The following is a 12,584-nucleotide window of genomic DNA, read 5'->3' as shown; positions in this document are numbered from 1 at the left end:
GCGTGGACCATATGTGCATTGATGGAGGTGTCAAGTATCCTGGAGCCTCAATGTGCTGAATGTCCACTGTAAGAACAGGTAGGTGTGTTAGCTCGTCTCCTCAGGTTGGTCTCTGTAGACAGCAGTCCCTGACTGCAGTCGTTTGGGATGGGGAAGCTGCACTTGCAATAGGTATAATGGACACTTTCCTCACACACTGGCAACATCCACTGTCACCAAGAGAAGAATTTTTACTTCAGGGGGACAAAGACATTGGCCTCCATGGCTTGACTGTGATCATGTCAACAGAGACCAATCCCTTGAGTGTCATCTGCTCTCCACAGATGTTGATAATGAAACTTACACAGCATCTAAATTGAGTTCGGGAATAGGTTCACAGATTAATGTGAAAATGGACAAGGTATGAAAACATATCTGACAACTATGGTTTGAATACTTAAAGGATGTTTTCTCTCCCTTTGGCACATTTAAAACTGTCTTACATCTACAAACCTGACTGAACATGGGGAGTTAAGATGGTAAGAACCTTTGCCTTTACGTTCTAGTATCTTTGATACAGGAAGGTACACTGCGTGGTACAAAAAGAGAAATATAAACACCAACCCAGCTAAAAATTTTTGATGTACAATGGTGTCCTGCCTGCAAGATATGCTAATGCGTCTGGGCAAGGTTGTGTGTGTAACCAACCAATATCTGACTTGACTAAAGCCTCCTGAGATAGACTCCATTCTTAAAGTTGCACAGATGATGACTATGCTGACTCTACATAGACAAAGACCTAGGGTAAAACCAAATGCTATTGTCGCTAAACCCGCAGCTGTCTCCAGATGATAACCACTTGCAAATGAGAATTTAGTTCTCTCCCAGGAAGTTTCCCTGGGGAAACAAACTCCTCTTAAGGGTAGGCTGCATGCCCAGTCATAGATGGCAGTAGATGGCCAAGGAAGACAAACTCCAAGTTATCTTTGGAGGTTCGTTGTTTTGTAACATCATGTAAGGCCTTCTCCCCACCCCGCTTTTGGGGGCTTTGTGCCACCTTTATAGCTTCCAGTTTTGTGTTTTTATGGGATTCCTCAGTGTGAGAACTGTGGGTCACAGCATCTATGTGCTTCTTGTGCCTTCTCTTGATCTCTATTATTGATTTTCTTTATTGTAATTTGATTTTTGTTTGTTTTATTTCATCCCTTTTATTTTAGTATTATCCTTCATACATCAGCTTATTTTCTTATGAGAGACAGAAAAAGGATGGTGAGGATGGGAGGGGAGGAGGGGAGATGGAATAGAGGGAGGGAAAACTGTAATCAGAAAATATTGTATGAAAACACTCTATTTTCAGTAAAAATAAAGAACAGTTTATAATTATTTTCTGACCTTTTAAATTCGATTATTATTATTTCATCACATACTCTTAGGTTAGTTATATTAAAATTATCAGTGAGATTAACTTTAGTGATTATGAAAAGGCAATATGAATTCCCTCACATTTTAAATTATCCATTCTGTCTGTTGCTTTCCACAATAGTTTATTGTATAATTATGTTCCTGATTATTTCTTACCAAGGTTGAAAGTTTCTCTATGAAATTTTCATATACTTTAAGGCATTGGGCTGATACATTCTCTCCCAGAGACAGAAACGCTTGCTTCTAGCACATCACTAAGAGACCCAGCAGTATCTCCCTACCCTCTCTACCATAAGCCTTGAGACAATTTGAAGGAAAGGCCCACCCTCATCTTCAGGAAATACTGTGTTTCAAGGTTGTACTAGAAACTCTGGCTGTGGGTATGAGGTGGGGCCTCCTCCTTCTGGTTGGGACATTAAAAAAAATCTAATATTTCTCACTGCCCTATGAGAATGGCAAACCCATGCTGTACTCTTCCTGGTCTCAACTATTCCTTCTAAAGTTGGCTACTATCTGTCGAAAAGAACAATTCACCCTAAAATTTAAATTCACCTCTTCTTTTTTTTCCCTCAGTGAACCTTGTAATTTCTTACTGCCTTTGTACCTCTCTGATGCATTCTGTTTGCTGCTTTACTGAATTTGTTCAAAATGCTTTCCTCAGATTTTTCTAAATGTTCTCGTTTTAAACATTGTTGTGTATAATGATTCAATCATCACTAGAACAAAATGCCCAGAGGTGGAACTTCTAACAAACGGAGAAAGGAAATTATATAAACTGTTCTGTAAAGTAACATGAAGCAGCTAAGTATTTCCATATCTCATTGAAACAAATAATTCTAGTGTGAAAGAGATATTTAATCTTCTCCAGTATCATGAAAAGACTGATCAGGCTATGAGAGCAGACTTCAATGGTAAGAAATAAATTTAGATAAATTGATTTTGAGCCATCATGTCTCAAAATAGGAATAGTTTAAATCCCCAATTTTGAATTTCAATATATATATATATATTTTTCCTCTGGTTTCACTACTATTAACTAGTATTTCTAAAACAATATTCAAGTGATGTAATAATATTGGATAATATTAGGCCTTGCTGTCATCTTGGCACTAGAGAGGAGGCTTCTATAGTTCTTCCTCTAAGTATGTGCTCATGAGCTCCCTCATCATACACTGAAGGAATGAGTGAGAGTTGGGAGCTTCAAGACTAATGTTCCTCCTTCAAAACCCTCATGCCTTGCTTTCTCTAGTTCAGCTACTCACTACTCACTGTAGTCAAGAAATGTCAAATGGGAAATCCCAGAAATAAAACAATCACATCTTACCAGACATGGTGGCACATGCCTGTACTTTTTTCTTCTACCAACACCATCATCATATGTGTGTGTTTATGTTACATATACGTGTATGTGCATTCATACATGTGAATCCATGTAGTTTGTATGCATGCCCTGCTTCTTACATGGATGCTGGAGATCTGAATCAGGGTGCATGTGATTATATGCCAACCACTTACCGCATTAAACCATCTCTCCAGAACCTCAGCACCCAGGATATTGGGGTAGAGGATCAACTCAGAGTACAGCCAGCTTGGGTTCCACATAGGGTGGATATTAAAGGTTACATTTTAAATGAAGCTGGATTCTGAAATATAATCAGTATGCACTGATATATTATTATACACAATAATAAATATGATTACCTACCTGTGCAGTGTCCACACAGTAGCTGTCTTGGTCATGCTCACCATGGCAGGAGCACAGCCATGCTTGGGATCAGTGTCATTCATGATTTAATGACCTCAGTGCACAAGTAACAATAATACCAATTCAGGTAATCCACGGCCAATAATTACTTTCATTAATTGTCAATGTAGCAATCTTACGTTTTATTATAGATAAAAATATTCCTATACTAAAGTGGTCAAGATATGAGGTAACAACTAGTCACCTTTGTGTGAAATTGTGAAGAACAATAAACACTATTTGTGTCACACTTCAAACTACCAAAATTATGTTCCTAATGGCAGGCAAGTTGTCAGTCACTAACATATCTACATTTCATTCCCGAGACAGTATATCATATCAAATTACAGATAAAAGAGTAAGTAATGTAGTAGTACATTCTGAGACTACACTAATATAGCTTTTGCAATATAATAATGTGTTTGTGTCTATAGAATGCTAATAATATCTTACTGTACATAACTAACTTACTTTAAGCATATATATATGCATACTTTAAGCTTATATATATACATATATATATAATAAATATATGAAAACCTTAGATACAGACATTGGTGATGTCACAATTTGTGACATCTGCTTAACTTTTGCCTGACAAAACTTAGAAAGAACTGCTCTGTAGATTCTTTTAGGTGAAGAAAACATTGAAGAAATCTGAAGAAGAAGTAAATTATGTCTAAACTCAAGTGAAAATGTTTTATAAATGACATTCCCCAGTGATAATTGATGCTTCATTCACCATTTTTAAGTTGATTATGGTCTCCATCTGTGCTCAGAGCTAAAGCCGTCCCTCAGCCCTCCAGACCCAAAACCTGCCCAGAGAAAGCTGGATTCCCAGGAGCACTCACAATCCTAAAGGATCAGGTGAGAACTCACATTTGCTCCACTGACTAACCAAAGAGGGAAATAACAGGACTGCACAGGGCACAGAAAACATGGGGCAGCCTGGGACAGGATCCTTGCAGTCTCCATCTGCTTCCAGAGCAAAGGCTTCCAAAGAGCCCTCCAAACACAAATCCTGCCAAAATAGAGCTGGCCTCCCAGGAGTGTTCTCTCTCCGAAGATCATGGGCTCACATGCCCACAGAAGGGACAAGTTCCAGTCAGAGGCAGCAAGACCAACTAACATCAGAGATAACCAGAGGGTAAGAGGCAAGAGAAAGAAGCTAAGCAACAGAAAAGAAGACCACTCTGCAAAATCAGGACCTCCACGTCAAACCAGATGCACTCAAACTAATAGAGAGTAAGTGAGGAAGAGCCTTGAACACATAAGCACAAGGGAACACCAATGGCTTATGCTCTAAGATCAAGGATGGACAAATGGGACCTCATAAAACTGCAAAGCTTCTGTAAAACAAAGGACACTGTCAATAGGACAAAAGGGCAACCAACAGATTGGGAACAGATCCTTACCAATCCTACATCTGATAGAGAGCTAATATCTAATATATACAAAGAACTAAAGACGTTAGACTCCAGAGAACCAAATAACCCTATTAAGAATGGGGTACAGAACTAATCAAACAGGTGTAAATTGAGTAATACTGAATGGTGAGAAGCACCTAAAGAAATACTCTTCATCCTTAGTCATCAGGGAAATGCAAATCAAAACAACCCTGAGAATCTCCCTCACCAGTCAGAATGGCTAAGATCAAAAACTCAGGTGACAGCAGATGCTAGTGATGATGGGGAGAAATAAGAACACTCCTCTATTGTTGCTGGGATTAGAATCTGGTACAACCACTGTGAAATTCAGTCTGATGGTTCCTCAGAAAATTGGACATAGTACTACCTGAGGACCCAGCTATACCACTCTTGGGCATATACCCAAAAGATGCTCTCACATATAAGAAGGACATATGTTCCACTATGTTCATAGGGGCCTTATTTATAAAATCCAGAAGTTGGAAAGAACCCAGATGTCCTTCAACAGAGGAATGGATACAGAAATCGTGGTACATTTACACAATGCATTACTACTCAGTTATTAAAAACAATGACTTCATAAAATTTTTAGGTAAATGGATGGAACTACAAAATATCATCCTGAGGAGATAACTCAGTCACAAAAGAACACACATGGTTTTTGTACTCACTGATAATCGGATATCAGCCCGAAACCTTGGAATACCCATGAAAAAGATTCACAGACCATGTGAAGCTCAAGAAGAAGGAAAACCAAAATGTGGATGCCTCAGTCTTTCTTAGAAGGGAGAACAAAATAGTCATGGGAGGTAATATTGGGACAAAGAGTGAAACAGAATGAAGAAAAGTTTATACAGAGACTGCCCCACCTGGGAACCCCCCAAACCCAGTCACTCTTGCTGATGCCAAGAAGTAATTGCTGACAGGAGCCTGAAATGGAGTCTCCTGAGAGGCTCTGCGGTGGCCTTACTGATACAGATGAGGATGCTTGCAGGTACCCATCAGAATGAGGACGGGGACCTCAACAGAGGAGTTAGAGAAAGGACTGAAGAAGTTGAAGGGGTTTGCAGCCCCATAGAAAGAATGACAATATCAACCAACCAGAGTTCCCAGGAACTAAACCATCAACCAATGAGTACACATGAAGGAACCCATGAATCCAGTTGCATGTGTAGCAGAGGCTGTTGTTCTGTGGCATCAATAGTAGGAGAAGCCCTTGGTCCTGTGAAGGCTCATTTCCCCATTGTAGGGGAATGCCATGGTGTTGAGGTTGGGGGTGGGTGGGTGGGTGGGTGAGGGAGCATCCTCAGGGAAGGAGGGGAAGTGGAGAGGTGGAGAGGGGGATAACATTTGAAATGTAAATACATAAAATATACAATAAAAAGAAAGAAAAAAGTTGATTAAGGTCACCAGTCCGGATATTTAAAAAAAAAACAAGATTTATATTCTGTTCAAAAATATTTTAATTGACATATAGTAACTGCACATTTTTGTAGATACAATGTTTCATTAAGAACTTTTAAGCTAACGTACAAAGTTATGTGCTTTATTATGGCAGTTTTCATATTGCAAAATATGACTTTGAACAACACACTCTGCTTTTTTCTAGTTTATTCCTCTTCCACACTACCTTCCCTTGTCTCTTGCTAATATTCTTCCTTCTCCCATGTGCCCCACCCACTCAGCTTCTGCACCACCCCTGAACATTTACATTGTCTGCCTCTTCTTTTCTCTTCCTTTGTTCTTCCTTTTGGTGGAAGATTTTTCCACTTTCGCGAAAATACCTGTGTTTATATCTGAATACCAGTCACAAGACACTGCATGGTCCAAGATCCTATGCCACACCCCTTGATGGACATGGGAGGACTCCACACTGGTGCATATCTCGAGAGGTGAGAAACATTTTGGGAAGATGGAGGACTTGTCATATGAGAACAGTTAGAAGGTTGACCCTCCCTCCACCATGTCATCATGGGTAGATGTGCCTGCAAGGGCTGCTTCCAGATTAGTTTAAAGATGAAGTTCTAACTCTTGTCCATCCATTTTTAAGAGGCAATAGAGTCAAGTGGGACATTAGGATACACCTTGATCCAGTGTGTAGAAGAAGGAAGGACACAGACAAGGAGCAAGAGACATCTGCAAGCTGAGGGTAGATGCCCTCAGAAGAAATCAGCTCTTCCAAGGCTTGACCTTGAGCTCTGCAGCTATCAGCCTTGGGACATTGCATTGCTATGTAACAGCGAATTCTGTGTGCGTAAGTTTATGGTATTTTGTTCTGACAACTATAGAAACCTAATGCCTCACCGCAGATAGGATAGGAAGGAAGATCATTACCTTAGAGATTTTCCGCCCAAAAATTAGATCTAAAATTCAATGCACGGGGCTAGAGAGATGGCTCAGTGGTTAAGAACACTGACTGCTCTTCCAGAGGTCCTGAGTTCAAATCCCAGCTCACAACCATCTCTAATGAAAACCGATGCTGTCTTCGGGTGAGTCTGAAGAAAGTGACAATGTACTCACATACATAAAATAAATGAATCTTTAAAAAAAATTCAATGTATTAGACATTGGAAACAAACGTTCAAAAAATATTGAAGACATATAAAAGCCATGCATTGCTTTGTCTTGTAGTACATTAATCATCTCAATGACAGTTTAATGGTTTAACTGTGGTATGATTTTCCTCCTGGCTAATTTTTTTTGAAAAATGCTGTACTTTTGTAGCTTCAGATGGGCCATTCCTTACAATTAATACTGTCACATTCCACAGATTCATGCCTTAATGTATTTTGTGAAATTTGTATTAATGCTTATTCTGAAAACAAACTTGTAGTTGATGAATGACCTTTCAAAATTTTCCCACTTAAAATGAGCTTTATGGCTTTCCTAAACCAAGGGTAAAAAGAAAGCATAAATCAAAGGTTCATGGCTGAGTTATAACCGATCCTTCAAATTTCATAGACATAGGGCCCCAGCATCAATCAAATGTCAATTGTGTATGGGAGCCATAGACCATAAATGCCACAGTGAACCCCAAGGTTTTAGCAGCCTTCCTCTCTCTTGACCCTAGCTGTGACTCTCTAAGGACGATTCTCCTTTGCTTCCACTTATAGAAGTTTCAATTTTTACAGCTTGCTGTTTAGCTCTAAAAATTTTTGCTATACAATTGTGATCCATAACAAGGTAAGTTATGAAAGAATAAGAAAACTTATCAAAACTTGAGTCTTGATTGATGTAAACTTGCAGCCCCCCCCTGATTGAGCACTTACTAAGTTTTCAATCCCTTTAGCACTGATGCCTGTGTAGATCACTGCACTGCTGTACACAAAGGCAGAATCCAGGAGATGCTGATGCAAATTCCCAGACACAGACATTGTGAACTTGGTGGGGATAGACCAGAGGGTCCGTGACAGCGATGTACCTGTCCACAGAGATGAAACAGAGGTGGAAAAAGAAGAATAGCAAATGCTGCATCACAGCAGCTGTGAAAGCTACAAAATGTGTCTCCAAAGTACCAGCAGCTCTCGATGGACTGGCCATGCTGAACAGCATCACAGAGATGCCCACCAAGAAGTCAGCGCTGGCCAGGGAGGCGATGAGGAAATTGGCAGGAGAGTGCAGCTGCTTGAAATGGAGGACTGAAATCACCACCAGGAGGTTCCCACACACTGCCAGCACAGCCCCAAAGCCAAAGACCATGTACAGGAGGACCCGGAGCCCTGGCGAATAGGGAGCTTTAATGCAGGACGCATTCATGTTCTCATAGCAGAGCTGCAGGGCAACTTGGGAAAAGTTGCTTGTCATGATTCTGCCTTTTGATACTTGAGGGATTTCTGTCCTCCTAGAAGACAACAGCAATTGTGAGATACAAAAATTAAAGAAATGTACTCCATACTGAAGAATCAATTTTAAATATTGCCTAAGATTATAAGTTTGTTCTATTTTAATCATAAAAAGTGAAGAAATAAAAACAGAAAATGAAATTTCCCATCTATAATCACATAATTATTCCTATAAGTATGCTAAATTTTACTGTTAATGACAGGCAAATTCAATTCTGATTTTTAACTGTACAATTACCTGATTAATGGAGAATAGATTCCTTTCTTGCAAAAGATGATGGCTTATAATATAATGGCATATTCCAAAGGCCACCTTTAATAGTATTTCAAGCCCTGTGTTGTTTGGAAAAGACAGCCAATCCCCTCCATCCACTGTAAACTCCACATGAGGAATCCCTACAGTGCAAGGTGTGAATCTTCAAAACACACTCACTGTTGGTAATTACAATTAGCAAGTTCTACAATTTATGTTTCTCTGAACATTGCTAATTTGGGCAAATATTGCTGATAGCCACAACCAAGAATTTTTTGACTATTAATATTAATATTAACCATTTAATACTCTTAGCCTGAGACATAGCTATTTCTTATTGATGGATGAAGTCATTATTATCAGTTCAGATGTTTTAAAGAAACTATTTTCTTTTTAGAGTAGTAAGATTGAAAACTTTTAACGAAAGATGTGATCTGCTAAGCAAAGATACAAAAGATGTTGTGTAATTCATTTAGAGCAATGTAGAAATTGTGAGGGATGAAATCAATGGGCGATTCCATGGCTCAGTCATGGAAGTCTTACAGGCCATGCTCTCCCACACCCCCTATACCACATTCACCTCGATTGAGACACACATGGTGTGACTGCCTGATCAATAACATTTCCAAAGCACATGACAAGACTTAATGCTCAAACGGAAGCAATAAAATACTGACACAAATAGGAGACATCATCCAGGTAACATACAGGTCCTGTGGCTCCTGTCCATTGAGGATCCAAGGGAAAGGTTGAGCACGTGGTACCTGACACTCTGAACACTTTAGTGATGTCAGTGTTTCCTCCAAGTCAATAGACAGTTCCTGAGAAGATTCCGGGATTTTCACACTATTTAAACATGTTTCAAAAAAGGGAAGGACTTCATCCTGTACCTGCACACATCAAAGAGAGGCACAGAGGCTGGCAGACCTCCTCATGGACCCAAGGTGACATACCCCACACATAGGAGTGTCATTCTCTCCAGCTTTGTCTAGAGGTGAGAGCAGGAGAATGCCTGAGGGTTAGATGGGATGCTGGTAAGAAGTCAGGACAGGGGTGACTTGTGGTGCTGAAGGTATCCCTTGTAGAGACCTTGTGCTGATGATTTGCACTGGGATGAACAGGGGAGAGTTGGCAGTTCTGAAGCAAAGCCATGCAGTTTGGAGTGATGGTCTAATCCACTGTTTTGCAAGACAGCTCTTTGTGTACTTCTGAACTAAAATAGTGAATAGAACCTTTGGACTTTGACATCAAATGATCCCATGGTGTCTGACACTGTCCATTGTGACCTAATCTTCCTGGGTCATTCAGTGGAAGTGAGCCATCTGAGGTCAGGCACAAGGAAGCTGGTGGACCCACAGGAGCCTCATGAGTCCAGAGCTCATGCTATTGCCCTCTACTGCCCAGTGACCTCTGCCCTTACATTTCAGATAACTTGATTAAAAGCTTCCGAGACAAATGAACCCACACACCTATAATCGTCCTTGATTTTTGACAAGGGCCAAACAATCCAATGGAAAAAAGATGGCATTTTCAGCAAATGGTGCTGGTTCAACTGGAGAGTCAACATGTAGAAAATGAATATCCATCCTTATCACCCTGCTAGCCCAAAGTCAAATGGATCAAGGACCTCCACATCAAACCAGACACCTCAATTTAATAGAAGAAAAAACTAAAGCAGCTCTGGAACACATGGGCACTGGAAAAATTTCCTGAACAAAACACCAATGACTTCGCTCTAAGATCAAAATGGACAAATGGGATCTCATAAAACTGCAAAGCTTCTGTAAGGCAAAAGGACACTGTGGTTGGGACACAACGTCAACCAACAGATTGGGAAAAGATCTTTACCAATCCTACAACAGATAGAGCCTTATATCCAAAATATAAAAAACTCAAAGTTAGACATGCAGAGACAAATAACCTATTAAAAAAAATGGGGTTCAGAGCTAAACAAAATTCACAGTTGAGAATGCCGAATGGCTGAGAAACACCTAAAGAAATGTTCAACATCTTTAGTCATAGGAAATAAATCAAAACAACCCTGATTTCACCTCACACCAGTGAAATGGCTAAAGATCAAAATTCAGGTGACAGCAAATGCTGGCGAGGATGTGGAGAAAGGAACCTCCTCCATTGTTGGTGGGATTGCAGACTGTACAACCATTCTAAATCAGTCTGGAGGTTCCTCAGAAAATTGGACGTTGAACTGCCTGAGGATCGCTATACCTCTCTTGGGCATATACCCAAAAGATGCCCCAACATATAAAAAAGACACGTGCTCCACTATGTTCATCGCAGCCTTATTTATAATAGCCAGAAGCTGGAAAGAACCCAGATGCCCTTCAACAGAGGAATGGATACAGAAAATGTGGTAGGTACATCTACACAAAGGAATATTACTCAGCTATCAAAAACAACGAGTTTATGAAATTTGTAGGCAAATGGTTGGAACTGGAAATATCATCCTGGTGAGCTAACCCAATCACAGAAAGACATACATGGTATGCACTCATTGATAAGTGGCTATTAGCCCAAATGTTGAATTACCTAGATGCCTAGAACAAATGAAACTCAAGACGGATGATCAAAAAATGAATGCTTCACTCCTTCTTTAAAAGGGGAACAAGAATACCCTTAGCAGGGGAAGAGAGAGGCAAAAAATTAAAACAGAGACTGAAGGAACACCCATTCAGAGCCTGCCCACATTGGCCCATACATACCACCCAATTAGACAAGATGGATGAAGCAAAAGTGCAGACAGACAGGAGCGGATGTGATGCTCTGGAGACACAGCAGAATACAGCAAATACATCTAGGCGAATACCAGCAACAAACCTCTGTGAACTGAGAATAGGACCCCCGTTGAAAGAATCAGAGAAAAAGAACTGGAAAGAGCTTGAGGGCTGAGACCCCATATATACAACAATGCCAAACCAAGAGCTTCAGGGACTAAGCCACTACCTAAAGACTATACATGGATGACCCAGGACTCTGACCTCATGGTAGCAATGAATATCCTAGTAAAGAGTACCAAAGTGGAAGAAGCCCTGGGTCCTGTTAAGGCCCTGACCCCAGTGAACTAGACTGTTGGGGGAGGCGTGTAATAGGGGGAGGGTTGGGAGGAACACCATAAGGAAGGGGGGGGGATGTTTGCCAAGCAGGAAAGGGAATAACATTTAGAATGTATATAAGAAATACTCAAGTTAATTAAAAAAAGTTAAAAAATTAAAAAAAAAAAAAAATTCTTACATGGACTGACCTAGGTTCTGACCTCATAGGTAGCAATGAATATCCTAGTAAGAGCACCAGTGGAAGAAGCCCTGGAACCCTTCTAAGACTGAACTGATGAACTACATTGTTGGGGGAGGGGTGGCAATGGGGGAGGATGGGGAAGACCACCCATAAAAGGAAGGTAGGGGAGAGGATTAGGGGGATGTTTGCCGGGAAGCGGAGGAATAACTTTCAAATGTAAATAGAAATACTCAAGTTAATTAAAAAAAAAAAAAAAACTGGGGGCATGTCCAATACAGAGTTAATGCTAGCATGCAATAATGACCTGACTCAGCTTGTTCTCACACCCAAATCTCGTGGAATGGAAGGCTAAACATTCAAGTGGCAGACTCACCTGGGAAACCAGAAGAGACTACACTCACCCACCTCTAACTCAGAAAAAACCTAATGCCATCTGGGACCCCGGTGTATGCGGCCCCAGGAAATGGCAGCGCAGGACCTCCTAGTTGCCACCTTCACGCAGAGCTCAAAAGCAACCCCCCACAAGGAACTTGAGCCATGTGACCACAGGTAAGACCAACTTTTCTGCTCCAAGCGACCTGCCTGGTGGTCTCAGGACACAAGCCCACCAAAACATGAGCCAATGGGCAATTTACATGCCCAAAAAGCAGAACACTCTGTTCCCA

At 40.6% G+C, this 12,584-nt stretch overlaps 1 pseudogene; it reads right to left on the bottom strand.

Moving 5' to 3' along the window:
- Positions 1-7,382: 7,382 nt before the first annotated feature.
- Positions 7,383-8,376, bottom strand: LOC116894221 (annotated as a pseudogene).
- Positions 8,377-12,584: the final 4,208 nt, after the last annotated feature.

The sequence above is a fragment of the Rattus rattus genome, chromosome 2 (genome assembly GCF_011064425.1).
Source record: "Rattus rattus isolate New Zealand chromosome 2, Rrattus_CSIRO_v1, whole genome shotgun sequence".
Lineage (NCBI taxonomy): Eukaryota > Metazoa > Chordata > Mammalia > Rodentia > Muridae > Rattus > Rattus rattus.
Note: the sequence above shows the minus strand (reverse complement) of the source record. Positions and strands in the feature narration are given on the sequence as shown.